A 15,744-nucleotide genomic window follows, 5' to 3' on the forward strand; every position below is an offset into this window, starting at 1 on the left:
AAGTGGGCTCAAAGGGACTCAATGTTAATGCAAAGCACTGGCTGCGCGTCCGAAGGATCCAAATTCAATTTCTAGCACCCACATGGCAACTCAAACCATTTGTAACTCCAGTCGCAGGGGATCCAATGCCTTCTTTTGGCCTCCATGGGCCCCAAGAAGGCACATAAAGCATAAATCCATGTAGGTAAAATAAAATACAAATACACATAAAAAAATTTAAAAAGCGAACCAATCTATGACATGCTTATACTATATTTAACTCACAATGACATCTATTGTTTACCCTTCCTATATATCCAAGTTTTGCTAAATCTGTTGTTTGTTTAGTTTTGAGACTAGGTCTAGCTATGTAATGCAGGCTAGCCTCAACTCCCAACATTCAGAGGTGAGAAGAGGACATGGGAGGGGCGTGTCTTCCCCTAGCACCCTCTACCTCACTGCCTGAGAGCAGTGAAACAGAAGCTCACCATTTGGGCTAGGCTAGCTGGCTATCGAGGTACCAGATCCATTAGTCTCTGTTCTCCAATGCTGTGAATACAAGCATATGCTGGGGTTGTGAACTTGGCTCCACTGTTAGCCACCGAACCATCTCTTTAGCCTAGAGAAAACCCTTTCTTTTCCAGCATGCTACCAGATACTCCAATGTAATTCAGAGTTACTATGAAATTCTTCAGTGTTTTCAAGTATAATTCCATACCAAGCACCTTACTCAAAAACAGATTCCAGGTTCTGGGGAGGAAAATACCAAAATAAATAATTCATAGGACCAGCTCTCGAGGAACTCACAGTGTTTATTTGCTAAGCCTTCTAGAGAAAATTGCAGACTTTGTAAGGGTAATTAAACATTATTTTTGGAACAATGTGTCATTGTAAAACTGAAAGGAACTTCAGGGAACAGAGTCCAGGGCATGTTTACTGCGTCTTCTGGGTGTGCGTACATACAGATGTCCTGTAATTTAAGAAGAATGTTGCCATAAAGAAACAAGGTCCTATGCTTCTGGGCTTATTTCTTAGTCCTTCAGATAATAAGGTAAGCACTTAAAGCCAGGGACACATCACAGCATCTCACCAACTTACAGGTCCAGAATCCTAAAGAAAAACAGTCGGTCTAGTTTAAAGATCCAATCTCCAATTTAATTGATGAGAAAAGAGACCATAGAGGTTTAAATGACTTTTTTTCTGTTTGTTTGTTTGTTTGTTTGTTTGTTTGTTTGTTTGTTTTATAAAGAGGGGCTCCTTATGTAGCTGTGGCTGGGTTTTGGAGACCAGGCTGGTTTTGAACTCAGAGATCTCTCAGCCTCTGACTTCAAAGGTTGGAATTAAAGGTATGCACAACCACACCCAGCTCTAAATGGCTTTCTAAAGGTCAGGATGGTGTGGGACTTAGAGGCTACACCCAGCCTGAAAAGTCACCCAGGTTGTGTCCTTCCATGGTCACTGCTCAGTTCTGCACATTGGGAGGAATGAATCCCCCTTTGTGACATTTGCTTGTTTGTGACATTTGCTTGTGGTCACTATCATTCAAACATGCCTTCTCTCCCTACATTTCCTTTCCTTTTTTTAAAACAATTTTTTATTAGATATTTTCTTCATTTACATTTCAAATGCTATCCCCAAAGTCCCTTATACCCACCACCCACCCCGCTCCCCAACCCGCCTACTCCCACTTCTGGGCCCTAGCCCTGGCCCTGGCATTCCAGGGCATATGATCTTTGCAAGACCAAGGGCCTCTCCTCCCAATGATGGCTGGCTAGGCCATCTGCCACATACGCAGCTAGAGATATGACCTATGGGGATACTGGTTAGTTCATATCAATATTCCTCCTATTGGGCTACAGACCCCTTCAGCTCCTTGGGTACTTTCTCTAGCTCCTCCACTGGGGGCCCTGTGTCCCATCCAATAGATGACTGTGAGCATCCACTTCTGTATTTGCCAGGCACTGGCATAGCCAGGGTCATGTCAGCAAAATCTTGCTGGCATATGCAATAGTGTCCACATTTGGTGGCTGATTATGGTATGGATCCCTGAGAGGGGCAGTCTCTGGATGGTCCTTCCTTCTATCTCAGCTCCAAACTTTGTCTCTGTAACTCCTTCCCTTTTCAATTCAGTTAACTTTACTATCAACAACAAATAATTCTGTACCAGTCAACTAGGCTTTTCAAAGATATATTAGTAGAATTTATTTCGATGTGAAATATTAATGGCCATGATCAATCTATCAATCTATCTTATAATGTAAACTTCTCATGAGTCTATTTAAAATACATCTTTGTGTGTATGTGTGTGTGTGTGTGTGTGTGTGTGTGTGTGTGTGTGTGTGTGTTCAAGTATAGGAACACACAGAGGCCAGAGGCATCTGATCCCCTGGAACTAGAGTTTCAGACCATCCATCATGAGTTGCCTCTCGCATGGGTACTAGGAATTGAACTATGTCCTCTGCAAAAGCAGTAACCACTGAGCCATCTTTCCAGACGACTACTCACTTCTTGTTTGTTTCAAAATCATATCTACCAAAAAAAGAGTTCCCCTCACAATGGGAGTGATTTAGCACTAAGAACACACTTCCTCTAAATGTTAGACATACCTATGACACTAAAGCACTTGATGCAAAGACAATTATGTAAGTTTGTTTTAATTTTTTAATATTATTTTCTGTGTATGAGTGTTTTGTCTGCATATATCTCTGTGTATCACAGGCATCTGAGAAGGTGGTGAGCCTCCATGTAGATGCTGGGAATTGAACCCAGGTCATTTGCAAAAACAAGTGCTAGTAACCATGAGCAAGTTCTCCAGCCCCATGTTTTTGTTTTTTGGAGTTTTTTTTTTTAATGCATTTTTTTTTTTGTCACAGTTTATGTTCAGGGAGTTTAGAAGTTTGCTGTTACATTCTATATAATTTATTTCAAAAATATTTCATCAGAAAGATGAATTTATATCAACAGTAAACATTTGTCAAGCATACCAGAGGTCCTGCGTTTGATCCCTAGCAGTGTATAAATGTACAAAAGTATGCACACATACACACACACACACACACACGTCCGTCCCCCCCAGAAACAGAACTCCCCCCACAGAGACAACCCCTCACACACACATACACATACACTCATGCTATAAGACATACAAGTGTAGATTAGGAAAGGCCAAACGGCAACTACAGGAAGGTTTCTTAAGTCCTAAAGGCTCTATTAATCAGAGAAAGGAATTAAAACCTCGTTCTCACTGTCGAATTCTACCTTACAAATTAACAAATTGAGGTCTAGTGCTCCAACTGTTGCAGGTTAGACATACATCCTGCCAGTTCTGCATTCCCCTTACAATGACAAGCAAGCAATCCTGGCAAGTGTGACAGTGCCCTAGGCACATTCTTAGGTCCAGTGACCGATTCCAGAAAATTCTTAACTACCTGACTCCAGCTGAATCCTGCAGCTGGCCTTTCACAGAAGGCTTAATCAGAGCCCACACTGGTAACAGCATTGACCTGAGACTTGCTTTTCAATGTTCACCTTTACCTGTTCTCTCACTGCTGCCCGGATAGCAGGCGCACTCACCGATGGGCTTACACAGGCAAGCAAAATGGCTTAGGCTGATTCTCAGCAACAAACAGCATGTGACCACTATGTGACAACCAAAATGGCATAGGTTGATTCTCAACAATAGCATGTGACCACCATGTGACAAAAGGAGTGGATGATAGAGTAAAATATCACATTGACATTTAAGTCATTATAGCCTTGCCACATGTTTACATGGGAAGTTTTTATTTTACTTTTGGGCAGAGCTGGGCATCAAAATTGAGGTCTTCCACATTCCAAGTATTCCATTGAGCTATACACCCACCCCATAAATACACTTTAATTGACAAATAATTGCATTTATGAGCACAATGATATACATGAGAGGTAATATAATAATATAGTATAGTATATTACATATATTACATTAGATATATTACTATATATAAGATTATATACTACATATAATACATATTATATATTTCAGGATAACCCACTGTACCAATCACTCTTCACAGTCTGATCATTATGTGTGTACATGTTCACATGTATGAGCAGGGTACACAGACATGTGCATGTAGAAACCAGGTCAATATCAGGTATCTTTCAGTCAGTCACTCCCCTGCTTATTTTTTTGGAGGCATAGTATCTCACTGAACCTCAAGTATGTATGCAGATTCTGCCCAGCTAGCTCCTTGGATCCACTAATTCCTCCCTAAGCCCAGCTTAATTGCTGTGATTATAAGCCTGAGGCATCAAGGTGGGGTGCTTCTGTCAGGGTCAGTATAATACTTGCTCGACAAGCATGAAGACCTGAGTTCCACCCCCAGAAAACATGTTAAGGAAAAGAACAAAAGGACGAGGAAGCTAGACACAGTGACACACTTTTGTAATCTCAGCACTGAAAAGAAAGAGACAAGCAGATCTCTGGGGCTTCTCTGGGGCTCCTTAAATAGCTAGCCTAGCCAAGTCGAACCTAGCCTTATCACCAAGCACTAGGTCAATAACAAACTCTATCTCAAAAATGTAAGTGTAGCCAGGCATTGGTGGTATATGCCTTTAATCCCAGTACTCTGGAATCAGATACAGCAGAAGCAGTTGAGTTCTGAGTTCAGAATGAGTACTAGGGCAGCCAGAGCTACACAGAAAAACCCTGTCTCAAAAAATCCAAAACAAACAACAAAAACTTTAAATGTAATGTTTCTAATGAATGGCACTCAAGATAGTCCTTTGGTCACCTTGGCAAAATTGCCAAGACCCATGTCAGGTGTCACTGACATTAGTCACCCAAGCACAGGCTGAAAGGTAGGAAGCAGAGCTCAGTGCAGGGCAGACACTCACTCAGCTCCACATGGTCGCCACAGCAGCTCCCAAAGTCCTGTCAGAGACCACTAGTGGAATTTAAGAACAGGAGTTGGCAGACACAAAGGTTCTTGGGGGAAGACTACAATATATCCAGATTGGATGTGGGCTTCTAAAGGGAGAGTGGTACTTCTTGTCTTTACGGTGGCCATAGACAAGATTTTGGTGGCATATGAAGTAACATATCAAATGGTTCACTGTTTACAAAACGACATCGGAAAAACCCTAGGTCACCAGGATAGCAGGGGAAGCTAAGACGTTCAGTGTAAACAAAACACTGTGACTGGTCCAGAAAGTTTCCAAGGAGTGAGACCACACCCTAGGTCCAGAAAGGAGTGAGGCCACTCTCCGGCCCACCTACATTCCTTACCCCTCACCCGTATCTCCACTGTCTCATCAAGACAGACTGAGGTGGGACCCTGTAGTCCATCACGGGCCCCACCTATAGTGAGCAGGGTTTCTGTTCACCTCTTCCCGGGACAAATTAACTCAACAGCAGAGAACACCATTCCAAACAGTTTTTCCTAGAGCTCAGTCATGGACCTTGGCACCAGAAAATACTCCAACAGGCTGGACTGCCGTTCAGTAGAAGAGTGCTTGTCTTTTATGAATCCAATCCCTGGCACAGCAAAATTAATAGTTTTTAAAAAAGAAGAAGCTGTTTTTAAAAAATACACTTTCAAGAAAGAAATACACTACTTCAGAAACAAACTCAGCTCACGATCTTGCTTCTTTCTTTCGAGCAAAGTGAGATGAAGTCTTGAGTCCCAGATATAAAACATCTTCATCCCTCCTCCCTCTCCTATCACAGGACCACCCCTGCCCCCGACATCCTTATCATCTCTGGAATTTGGCCCCACCTTCTATTTCCCCATACCTTATCCGCCAGATTTTATCTACCAGACTTTTCCAGAACAAATAAACAAATGTAATGTCTCCCAGCTCAATTCTGACCAGACCAAACAAAAACAAAAGCAAACAAAGCCCCAGAAAGCACAGACAACAGGTTTTCCGCCTACCCTGAATGTGTACCTGGTTCCTATGAACACTGGCGTCCCAGCACAGGGAATGGTCTATAGCTGCCGGAAAAGACCCTTCCTCTCTGTGGAGGCTTTAATACTCAGGTCTGCAGACACTTCCATCCTAGATCTTTCTAGTTGCCAGCTTCTCCGCTCCATTTGGTTGTTTCACAAGCAAAACAGCTCCAAAGGGGAATCAACTTCTCTCCCCAACCTGGTGCCAACCTCATCAACCCTTCCACCTACCTCCCACCACCCCCCCAGTGCTTCCAGCACCATAAATGCTGCTTTCCGTACCCGAACCCACCCCACTCTCATGTCCACACCGCAAACGTCTGAGTCATCTTGCTACCCCCCGACCCCCATCAACAGTATTAGTTAATCACCACTATATTTCTGATTTCAACCACAAACCAAGTCTCATTCTCTCGCCTATTATAGTTCATCCATCACACTATTGGGTGACTGTAGGGGCACTGGGTGGCACTGTTTGCTAACAGCCACTCTACCCTCCTGGGTGGCTGAACATGAGTGCACAGGCTGAGCTACATGGCTGTCTGGATGAGGAATTGAAGCCTCTTCTCACACTGGTGCCCGACAAGGGTGCCACGAGTACCAGCAGTACCCACCCCTCAAACAGTGCCCTTCACAGCTGTGGTATGAGCCGGGCATGGTGGTGCACGCCTTTAATCCCAACACTCGGGAGGCAGAGGCAGGAGGATTTCTGAGTTCGAGACCAGCCTGGTCTACAGAGTGAGTTCCAGGACAGCCAGGGCTATACAGAGAAACCCTGTCTCGAAAAAACAAAACAAAACAAAACAACAACAACAACAAAAAAAACCCAAAAAACAAAACAAAAAAACCAGCTGTGGTATGATCATTTGACCCCCCCCCACCCCAGATCCCAGCAGTGGGTATCACCCCTACCATCACATCCCAGATTCTACAAATGACCCAAAGGCTTCATCCCAATCATTTTCCTCTTGAGCACAACACTCTTCTCCTAGAAACCTATCCCCTTACTTATCTGGTTGCTTCCTGTTCACTTTTTGGATATGTTAAATAGCAAACACAACTTGCAGCGAAAGAGATCTTGCAGGTCTCCCCTAAACCATGGAAGGGGCCCTTGCTCAACAAACAACACCCAGTGCTTTTCAACAAACACCACCACATAAGATTAGGATAACCTATGCAACTAAGTGGGTGCTTGTCTGCCTTTCTCTAGCCAACAGACTCAAGGATGCAGTGAACAGATGCAGAAACATTCACTGTGTCATGATGGTAGCTATAGACCCAGAGCCAACAATACCTGTCTCAGTAAACTCCTGCCTGAACAAGCAAGGAGGGTACCCAGCACCCCAAGGAAGGAAGGCTACTGAATTAACAAAAGAAAAGCAAATCTTGGGGGGATTTCTTAGGAATTTCCTAACTGGATGGAAAATTACAGACCAATGACTCAGGAACTCCATGAGGGGCTGCCCAGAGGAGTGGGGCCTGCCTAAGTGGAGCAAAGCCCTGGGTTTGCTCCCCGCCTGGCACAGAGAAAAACAAAAACAAGAGATTCCAGTGTTTGGTGGTAGCGCCATTGCATTTGGGGGAGAGCCACCATCCTCCATTTAGTTATGGAGAGAGCTTTATTGGAGCCAACTTCTCTTGATACACAACCTGTGTGTCCATCACAGAGGGGCCCTTAAATACTCTGTTGCCACCAGCCTAAGTTTTTTACATTTTAAACAGTCTTTCAAATTATGTACCTAGTCGTGAGTTCTACAAATTACTTCCTGAAGGAGCCAACTCCAACCAATTCCTGGATAAGAATCCACCTTTCATAGCCTGGGCTAGGCTTTTACCTCTCTGTGCTTATTGATCTAAGGCCTAAAAAGGGGTCACAATACCTTCCCATATCTGTTACTACATGTATTTTAAGGTGTCCTCTTCATTAGCTGTTGGGTTCTCAGACTACAGAACTGCACAGCAGAATGCTGTTGGCTAAACGTTGATTCTCTTCTACCATATGGGATCCTGGGATTGAAGTTAGACAGTCAGGCTGGCAGCAGGCGTCTCTTCCTGCTGAGCCACCACAATGGCTTTATTCACAGCTGATCCTGTTTGCTTGTTTTAGGAGGGTCTCTAGGTAGCCCAGGGGAACCTTTAGCCATTCATCCTTCTAGCCCAGCCTCTTGAAAGCTAGGAATAAAAAGTGTGCACTGAATATTCTTGTTTAGTTTTCTTTTGGGTTGATACTTCAGACTGTCAACTTTCTCTACTCAATATGCACGGTCAGCCGATACTTCTCTAACTTCAAAAAGCTGAGAGAAACATTGAGTATATTTTTTTTAAAAAATCAAAATTAGCTTAATAGTTCCTTTTAAAAGTATTTATTTATGTATTTATTTTGGTGCATGTGTCTGTGTGTATATAACTACGTGCTCGTGTGGGCAGCTAACGAAAGAAGCCTGAGGCGTGCATAGGACCCTTTGAAGTGGGACTTACCGTCACTTGTGAGCCGTCCAACATGGGCTCAGGAAACAGAATTCTGATTCTCTGTGAGAGCAGCAACTGCTCTTTTAACCACCAAGGCATCTCTCGGTCCCTTCGTGTTCCTTCTCCAGCTTTGAGTTTCTAATGCTAGACTCTTATCAAGTTTTACAATGGCATAAACACCTGAAATTTCTGTGGTGGTAAAACTTGGCAGGGTACAGAAGCCATTTACAGGGGATAATAACTCTCTGCACTTTGTAATTAAAAAAAAAGACTTATATTTCAAGGCATTTTAATTTACTGATAGCTTCTCTACTCGTTGGTAGGAAGTACTTAACCAATAGTCCATTGATACTTAGAGCATTTTCTATGTAGACCAACTTCAATTCTCAGAGGCCTACTTTGCTCCATAGGGAAATCCTTGGCAATGTCTGGAGCCATGTGAGTTTATTGTCACTGGCGTGGGGGGGTGGGGGGGTTGGAGCACCCAGTGGGTACAGGAATGCTGGTAAAAGTCCTGTAACGTACACAACAGTCTCCTGTCACAAAAACCATCTGGCCAAGGGCTAGGGCTACAGTGTGCTGTGTACAGTACTTGCCTGCCAGGAATAAAGCTCAGGGTTTGGTCCCCAATACCATATAAGGGGGTTGGTGGCGCTCGCCTACAATTCTAGCTCCTGGGAAGTGGGTGCAGACAGATTAGAAGTTCACAGTCACTCTGAGCTTCATAGTGAGTTGCAGGTTGAACAGACCCCATCACAAAAATAAAATCTATTTGGTCAAAACTGTCAGCAGTGCTATAAACACACATGATATTTGTCTCCAAGGGAAACCTGACAGTATCAAACCAAACCTCCATCATCAAAGCTAAGAATATAGTCCCCACAAGAATATACCACACCTGATTTACAACAGTCACCTAGGAACAAACACCCTTTCCAGCAGAGTTGGGTATTTGACGTCCTGACCGAGAACTGTAAGCACATTGCTCATTTGTTAATATGAATACTAAAAATAGACCCAGGGATCCTTATCTGTCCATACACAAGGCTGCATTACTCAGTGCAGCTGAAATACTACACAGTCCGTAGCAAACAGCAGGTGTGCTACATATGCCTGAAATTCCAGCACTCAGGAAGCCGATCCAGACTCTGATGACAGCCTGAGCTGCACAGTGAGAACCTGTCTCCAACCAACTAACAGAAAACTGCCTCTGACATTCAGGAAAGACTTTCCAACAGTACTAACTTTTTTTCCTACCACCTAATTTCCTAATTAGCCATTGCTAAGAAAGCTAGATTTCCTCCCTTTAAAACCTGAAAAAGAAAGGAAGATGGAAGGAAGGAAAGAAGGAAGAAGGAAGGAAAAAGGAAAGCAGAGATACCTGTAGCTTTCCATCTTTCCAGAACTGAAACCTTCTTCCAATCCTCTGCAGAGGGGTCCCTGTCTACTAACAGATAATTTACTCTGATCTTTAAAACAAAACAAAACAAAACAAAACTGTCTACCCCTCCTCTTCCTTTCCAGAAGACAAACCCGCCTTTCAGAACAGCTCTAAATAGGGGCAGCAGGCCAGAGGAAGAAATCATATTGCTCCCCCACCACCACTCACCAAATTCAGGTCACAGCCCCACCCACCCTCCTTCTCAAGTCAACGCACCAGTGCTCTCTCTGAACACTACCTCCTACCTACCAGTTTGCCTCTAGCTCCATTATTTGTAACAAAGCAGTTCTCTTCTGCAGCGAAAAGGAAAGATAAAGAGTACACACCAAGCTGACACTTGTTTTTTTTTGCAGAGCCAAGCTCGGATCCTCCACTGGAGGATCCTCCACAGTTGCACGGGGAAAGGGGTTGCATTTTTTTATTCTGCACTGAAAGAACTAAGACTGGGAGCAGCTATGCGCATGAGATGGACTTCTTCTCACTCTTGAGGTGTGATGGCGCTCATCTTTAACCTTGGTAGACAGAAGCAGGAAGATCTCTTTGAGTTCGAAGCCACATGAAAGAGAGAAGGAATGAAGGAGGGAGGGAGGAAGGCAGAAAAAAAAAAGAAAAGAAAAAGTAATAACCCAAGAAAAAGCAAAAACTAAAGAACTAACATGTCTAAGAAGAATTACCCGTTTTTGTAACAGACCTGCAGCCCAAGGCAAGAGGAAGAGCGGCGACTGCTTGGACCCCAAACTGGCCAGTCTGTTTGCAATCACCCTAAAGTAGTCATTCTCTGCCCCAGCGTCGGCTTCTCGGTCGGCGCTCTAACAGGGAGTCACAAACGTCTCTACACTGGCCTGTGGCCTTACGAAGTTTAAGTCTTTGGCGCCCAAGACACCGTTCGTCTCTACTTTTCATGCCTGCAACCAACCCTGATTTCTAAGCCCTCACTCATTGCACCAGTCCGGGAAAGAGTGGTCAGAAAGTGACTTCTAGATGCCACGTGTGTATCCGCGTCCCACCGAAGGACCGGAAGGAGAGTGCTAAGAGGACTCCTGCTCCATCCTAGCCGGGTTCCCGAACCAAGCGCCCTCTCCCTGCTCCAGCACCACTGCCTCCTTGGTGCAGCCCGTCCCGCCCGTTAGATCCGGTTCGGTGCTGTCCAACTCTGCCGGGCAACCCCACCGCTGGCCCAGCCTAGGTTACCTGGAGCCTGTGCCTGCAGGGCGCACGAAACAGTGCTGGATCGGCTCGCCAAGCGGATACTGGCGCGCTCAGCCTTCTGCGCTCCAGACCTCCGAGCCAGCGCCACGCCCTAGGACCCACCCTCGAGACCACGCCCCCAGGCCCACCCTTAAGACCACGCCCCCGGTTCCACTTCGCCCACCTGCGGCCACCGCTCGAGGTGAGGGCGCCCTCTGGGAGTTGCAGTTGTCCGGGAAGAAAACTAGAATCCAAACTTCCTCTTGCTTCCTAAGAATTCTTGGTTCTCTGGGCCAAGGACAAGCTACCTGGATGGGATCTTTTAAGAACTTTTATGTCTTCTTCCTCTGAAGCAGGAAATGTGCCAACTGTTGTCCTGTCTGATCTTAAAAATAAGTAAAAAGTTAAAATGCCCAACGTGTTTATACTGCATCAACTTTAGAGTCGCCCATGCCTTATCATTTTCTAGATAAACCTTGTATCTCATTTTGTGTTACCAGAATGTCAGAATTTATTGAATAACCAATATATTCACAAGCAATGTCAGTTTTTTGGTTGCAGCTTGCCAAGTAATCCTGATTTTACTTGAAAGCTGGTTCCTCTTTCGCACTTTAATTCGTAGTACTAACTCACTTTACACGTTATGCTTTACATAGTAAACAATACACAAATATACAGATTAGAGAAACTACAAGTTTGCAAGCATGTGGGTCTCAGGTGAGCATGCTTAGTGCCCCTCAAGGATAGAAGACATTATCCGTGGGAGTGTAGAAAGCAAGGCTGAGCTGTCTTGGAAGCACCAATCTGTGAAATTCACCCTCTTGGGCTGTAGATCTGAAGAGGTTGCCCCAAGGACTGCCCGCAACAGAACAGAACAGGAGATAGTGGTGTCTACTGAGTGGAACAATAACACCCCAGTTCATGCCAACTCCAGCCCCATGTGTCCTTTCTGCTAAGCTTGGCCCCTTCCTCTCTTCTATTCTAGGGGTTGACTCTTGGAAGATTGCTTTGTTTGCCTTGTCCCTGTTCCCTGCCCCTCCCCCTTTCCCTGGAGTCTTCCAGGGGAAAGCAACATCAGCTCTGGCCACCTGCAGAAACAATGAACTGGGAGTTAATGATTCCTTCCTTCAACCTCGACCCTTTCCTTAAGAGATTTCCCCTCCAGTGACAGTTTTCGCTCTCTTGCTCTAATTTTATGCAGAAAAGTAATGTTATAATGCATTCTAAGTTTAATTCCATTATTATTTTATGTGCATGGATGTGTTGTGTGTCTGTATGTTCATCACATGCATACAGTGCCCTCTGAGGCCATTGGTCCTCTCAAACTGGAGTTACAGATGGCTGTGAGTCTCCCTGCGGGTGGTAGAAATTGAACTGGGATCATCTAGAAGACCAGCCACACTTCCAGCTCCTTTTATAGTGGATTATGTGTTAGGTCTAGAACAGAGAAAGGACATGAGCCCTTTCCCACATGAGGTTTATGATTTATTTTGTCATGCACACGGAATGTCAGGATGTGACATCTGAACGTCAGCCTGTCATTTGTTTTCATGAGAAAGAGCTGTCTCCCCCATCCTTTCTGGACTAATCTGCCCTGCAGAGGTTTATCCTATGTAGTTTAAGTGTGTTTTGAGCTGTCAATATCTATAAGAATCACACACACACACACACACACACACACACACACCTCTTCCTTTTCCGTTGTGTTGTTTTCTGTTTGTTTGGTTTCAGTTGGGTACTGTAATGGAAACCAGGGACTTAGGCATGTTAAGCAAATGCTTTGATTATTTGAGCTACACCACTGAGTCAGCCTCTGACCTTCTAACTTTAATGTGCATTGTCAGCTTTTAGAATAAGTCTAAGGCTGGAGAGTACTTGTTCCTCTTGCAGAGGATTTGGGGTTGGTTTCTAGCACCCACATGGCAGCTCATAATCACCTGAAACTCCAGTTTCAGAGGATCTAGTACCCTCTTCTAGCTTCCACGTATACCAGACACACACAGTGCATACAGCTCACAGAAGCTGGGACCCTGGAGCACACGGCACAGCCTGTAGGCAGCTCAACAGGATGGAGAGTGTCCTTCTATGTACCTAGGTTGGTTTAAACCTCCTCCAGGCAGCTGGTCCGAGACTCAAGGGTCTTGGCAGCTCGGCTTCCTTTGAGAAGAGCATTCAGCTTCTATTGCTGAGTATGGCAAGGAGAGACACCTAGTGAATTTGCTCAGTCTGAGGGACTTCCTGCAGAAATTTTGAGTTGTTTACTTTCCAGTTTAAGGAGCTTCCCTGCAGGATGGAATGCTTCAATCTCAGAGGAAAGTAACTATTGCACAACACCTTGGTGAGCAGTGGGTCAGTGCTCTTAACCGATGAACCATTTCCTGGCCCCCCGTAAAACCTTTTATAAATATCATCAGAGAACTGTAGTATATATAATACACTCGTCAGTGAGCTATGTCAGAGACACAGACGTGTTTGCCTTTTTTTTTCCCATGTCATCGTGTATTAGAAGGATATAAATTCAACTCCCGAAGTCCACTTCATTGGCTTTAATTCTCTATTTATTCCTGATTTTGCTTGGTATCCGCCAACCATCGGCAATCATAACTTCTTTTGCGCCAAACTTAATTACTAATATTACTGAAGTCATGGGTGGGGAGATGCGTCTCTTCTTGCACTCCATCTCTAACTTCTGCTCCGGAAGAATTCACAGCAGGATGCAAGCAGGGCAAGCCAGGAATTGAGGCTTATTTCAGCAGGCAAGAAAACAAGAGCATCCTCCAGTGCGAAGGGCAGATCTAGCGGAGAGCGGTAGCTCAGGGCTGCCTGGCATCTGGACCTGTGACTCCTAGTCGACCATTTCTCTTCCTCTTGCCCATGCGTGAGGCAGCTTGCAGTGCTTTCCATTCGGAAGGAAGTAAAAAGCCTTCTTAGAAACTGCCCTTATCTATAATTCAGTCTGTTTTAATTATATGCCTCAGATGCAAGAATGTGTTGAGAAATATTAGCAGAAAGAGTAGCAGTGCCTTGCAGACTACTTCTTGAGGCTGGGGGTTGGGGGTAGGGCTCCCTGCTGGCCACCACAAGAACCTACAGAAAAAACCAACTTCATTTCCGCATCCCCAAGCCCCTAACCCCACCCCAAGAGCTCAGTCCTTCCTCTTTTCAGTCAGCTTGACTAGCTCATAGCCAGCTGCAACCCCTCATAGTTACCTTCCTAAGCGTCCCTCAGCTTTGCCATGTAACATTCACTTTTAAACCTAACCTTTGTTTTACAGTTTAATCTTACACGTCCGCGCATGACGCATCGCAAAGTTGTGTATGGCGAAGCCTGAATCAGACAGGCAGTGTTGACTAAGCCTGAATCAGACAAGCTGTGTTTGAAGGCAAAGGCAAAGAGCGGATAGATACGCGTGGACATTTTTTTGCAGAGGAGCATTTAAGTTTTGCAAGGCAGGACACAGGCGCATGGTTGTCAAATGCCTGCAGATCTGCCGGCAGAAGCTTTTGTGTGCCACCCTGGGTTGGTCACACAGGAGAAACCAGGCTTTAACTAGAGACCACCAATGAACAGAGTTCCTTTGCTGTGGCGGTTTTCCTAGATAAAGCTCACAAGTGACCAGGTGATGTCAGCGTGCTTGCTATATCTCCGTCTTAAGGCCCACCCTTTACCATCTCAGGTGAGGGATACATCTGATGTGATTGAGACGCTTGTCTGTCTGAAGTTTCTGATATGAATCGACATATTCTCATGTGTAATTATTTATCAGCACAGATAAATTATTTAACAGATTTCGGCTCCTGGTGCACTGGCAGATGGCAGCTGGGTGCTTGTATAAACAAGATGTAGTCATTCTACCTTGGCATTTATGATCACAATGGAATGACTTAGGTCAAAATTGTTCTGTGTAAAATAAAGTAACTCAAGTCTTGGCACTCTCTGACAGCCCTACTCTGGAGCATTCTGTTGTTTCCCCAGTGTGCTTTCCTCTAGAGCAACGTGAACCTGATCCATCACTGCCCTCCTGGAAGGTGGTGAAGATTTAAAAAATCACCTCTTGCAGAGATTAACTGGTCCTCAAGGGACTTAGGTAAGACCAATAGGTAACCTCTTTGCTTACGGATGAGGCCTCACGCAGACCTTACATTCCCATTCTTATCTCACAAATGATGAGTTCATTCCTATACCCCTACTCACTAAACTAGTCAAACTGCGATAGTCTGAGCTCTCTTCCAACCCTTTGGATGAATCATCCACCCTCAGGCTAAGGAAGTATTGAAATGCAGGATAAAGCCTGTAAGAGCCCCTAACAGAGCCTCTTCCAGCTCCCCAGGAAGAAAACCTCTTCTTAGTCTCCCGTCCAGTCTTACCAACGGCTAAAGCCAGTCCTTGGGACAGTGTCCTTTCTAGCTTTGTTTATGGCTCCTAGATCAAAGAGACAGAGAACAAAGAAAGGAGAAAGAGTTCTTAAGAGTATGTGTTTGTGACTGGGCTTCTCTGTGTAGACCTAGTTGTCCTCAAACTCGATTTGTAGACCAGACTGGACTTTGAACTCAAGAGAGAGATCTGGTCGGTTCTGCTTCCCAAATTTAGGATTAGAGGTATGAGCTACCACCTCTGGATTAAGAGTTTTTAGCTTTTTCTTAAACATTCTTTTCTACCCAGTCTTACCAAACACTCCAGAAATTACAGTTGAAGTATGCCCCACAACCCCATTACACAAGCAAGCAGCTCCC

At 44.7% G+C, this 15,744-nt stretch overlaps 1 protein-coding gene across 5 annotated transcripts in view; it reads right to left on the reverse strand.

Annotated features, from left to right (window-relative positions):
- Positions 1-15,744, reverse strand: part of Gcnt1 (glucosaminyl (N-acetyl) transferase 1, core 2) — a 46,704-nt gene that overhangs the window by 19,403 nt on the left and 11,557 nt on the right. The window contains exon 1 of one of the 5 annotated variants that reach the window (XM_006526679.3): positions 11,195-11,319. The exons of 2 other annotated variants lie outside the window; for them this stretch is intronic. The gene's annotated coding sequence lies outside the window, so the exon portion shown is untranslated. Of the gene's footprint in view, positions 1-11,013; positions 11,130-11,194; positions 11,320-15,744 lie in introns of those variants that run through there. 2 more of the 5 variants (XM_017318062.2, NM_173442.5) reach the window with 2 other exon arrangements.

This window comes from Mus musculus, chromosome 19 (genome assembly GCF_000001635.26).
Source record: "Mus musculus strain C57BL/6J chromosome 19, GRCm38.p6 C57BL/6J".
Classification (NCBI taxonomy): domain Eukaryota; kingdom Metazoa; phylum Chordata; class Mammalia; order Rodentia; family Muridae; genus Mus; species Mus musculus.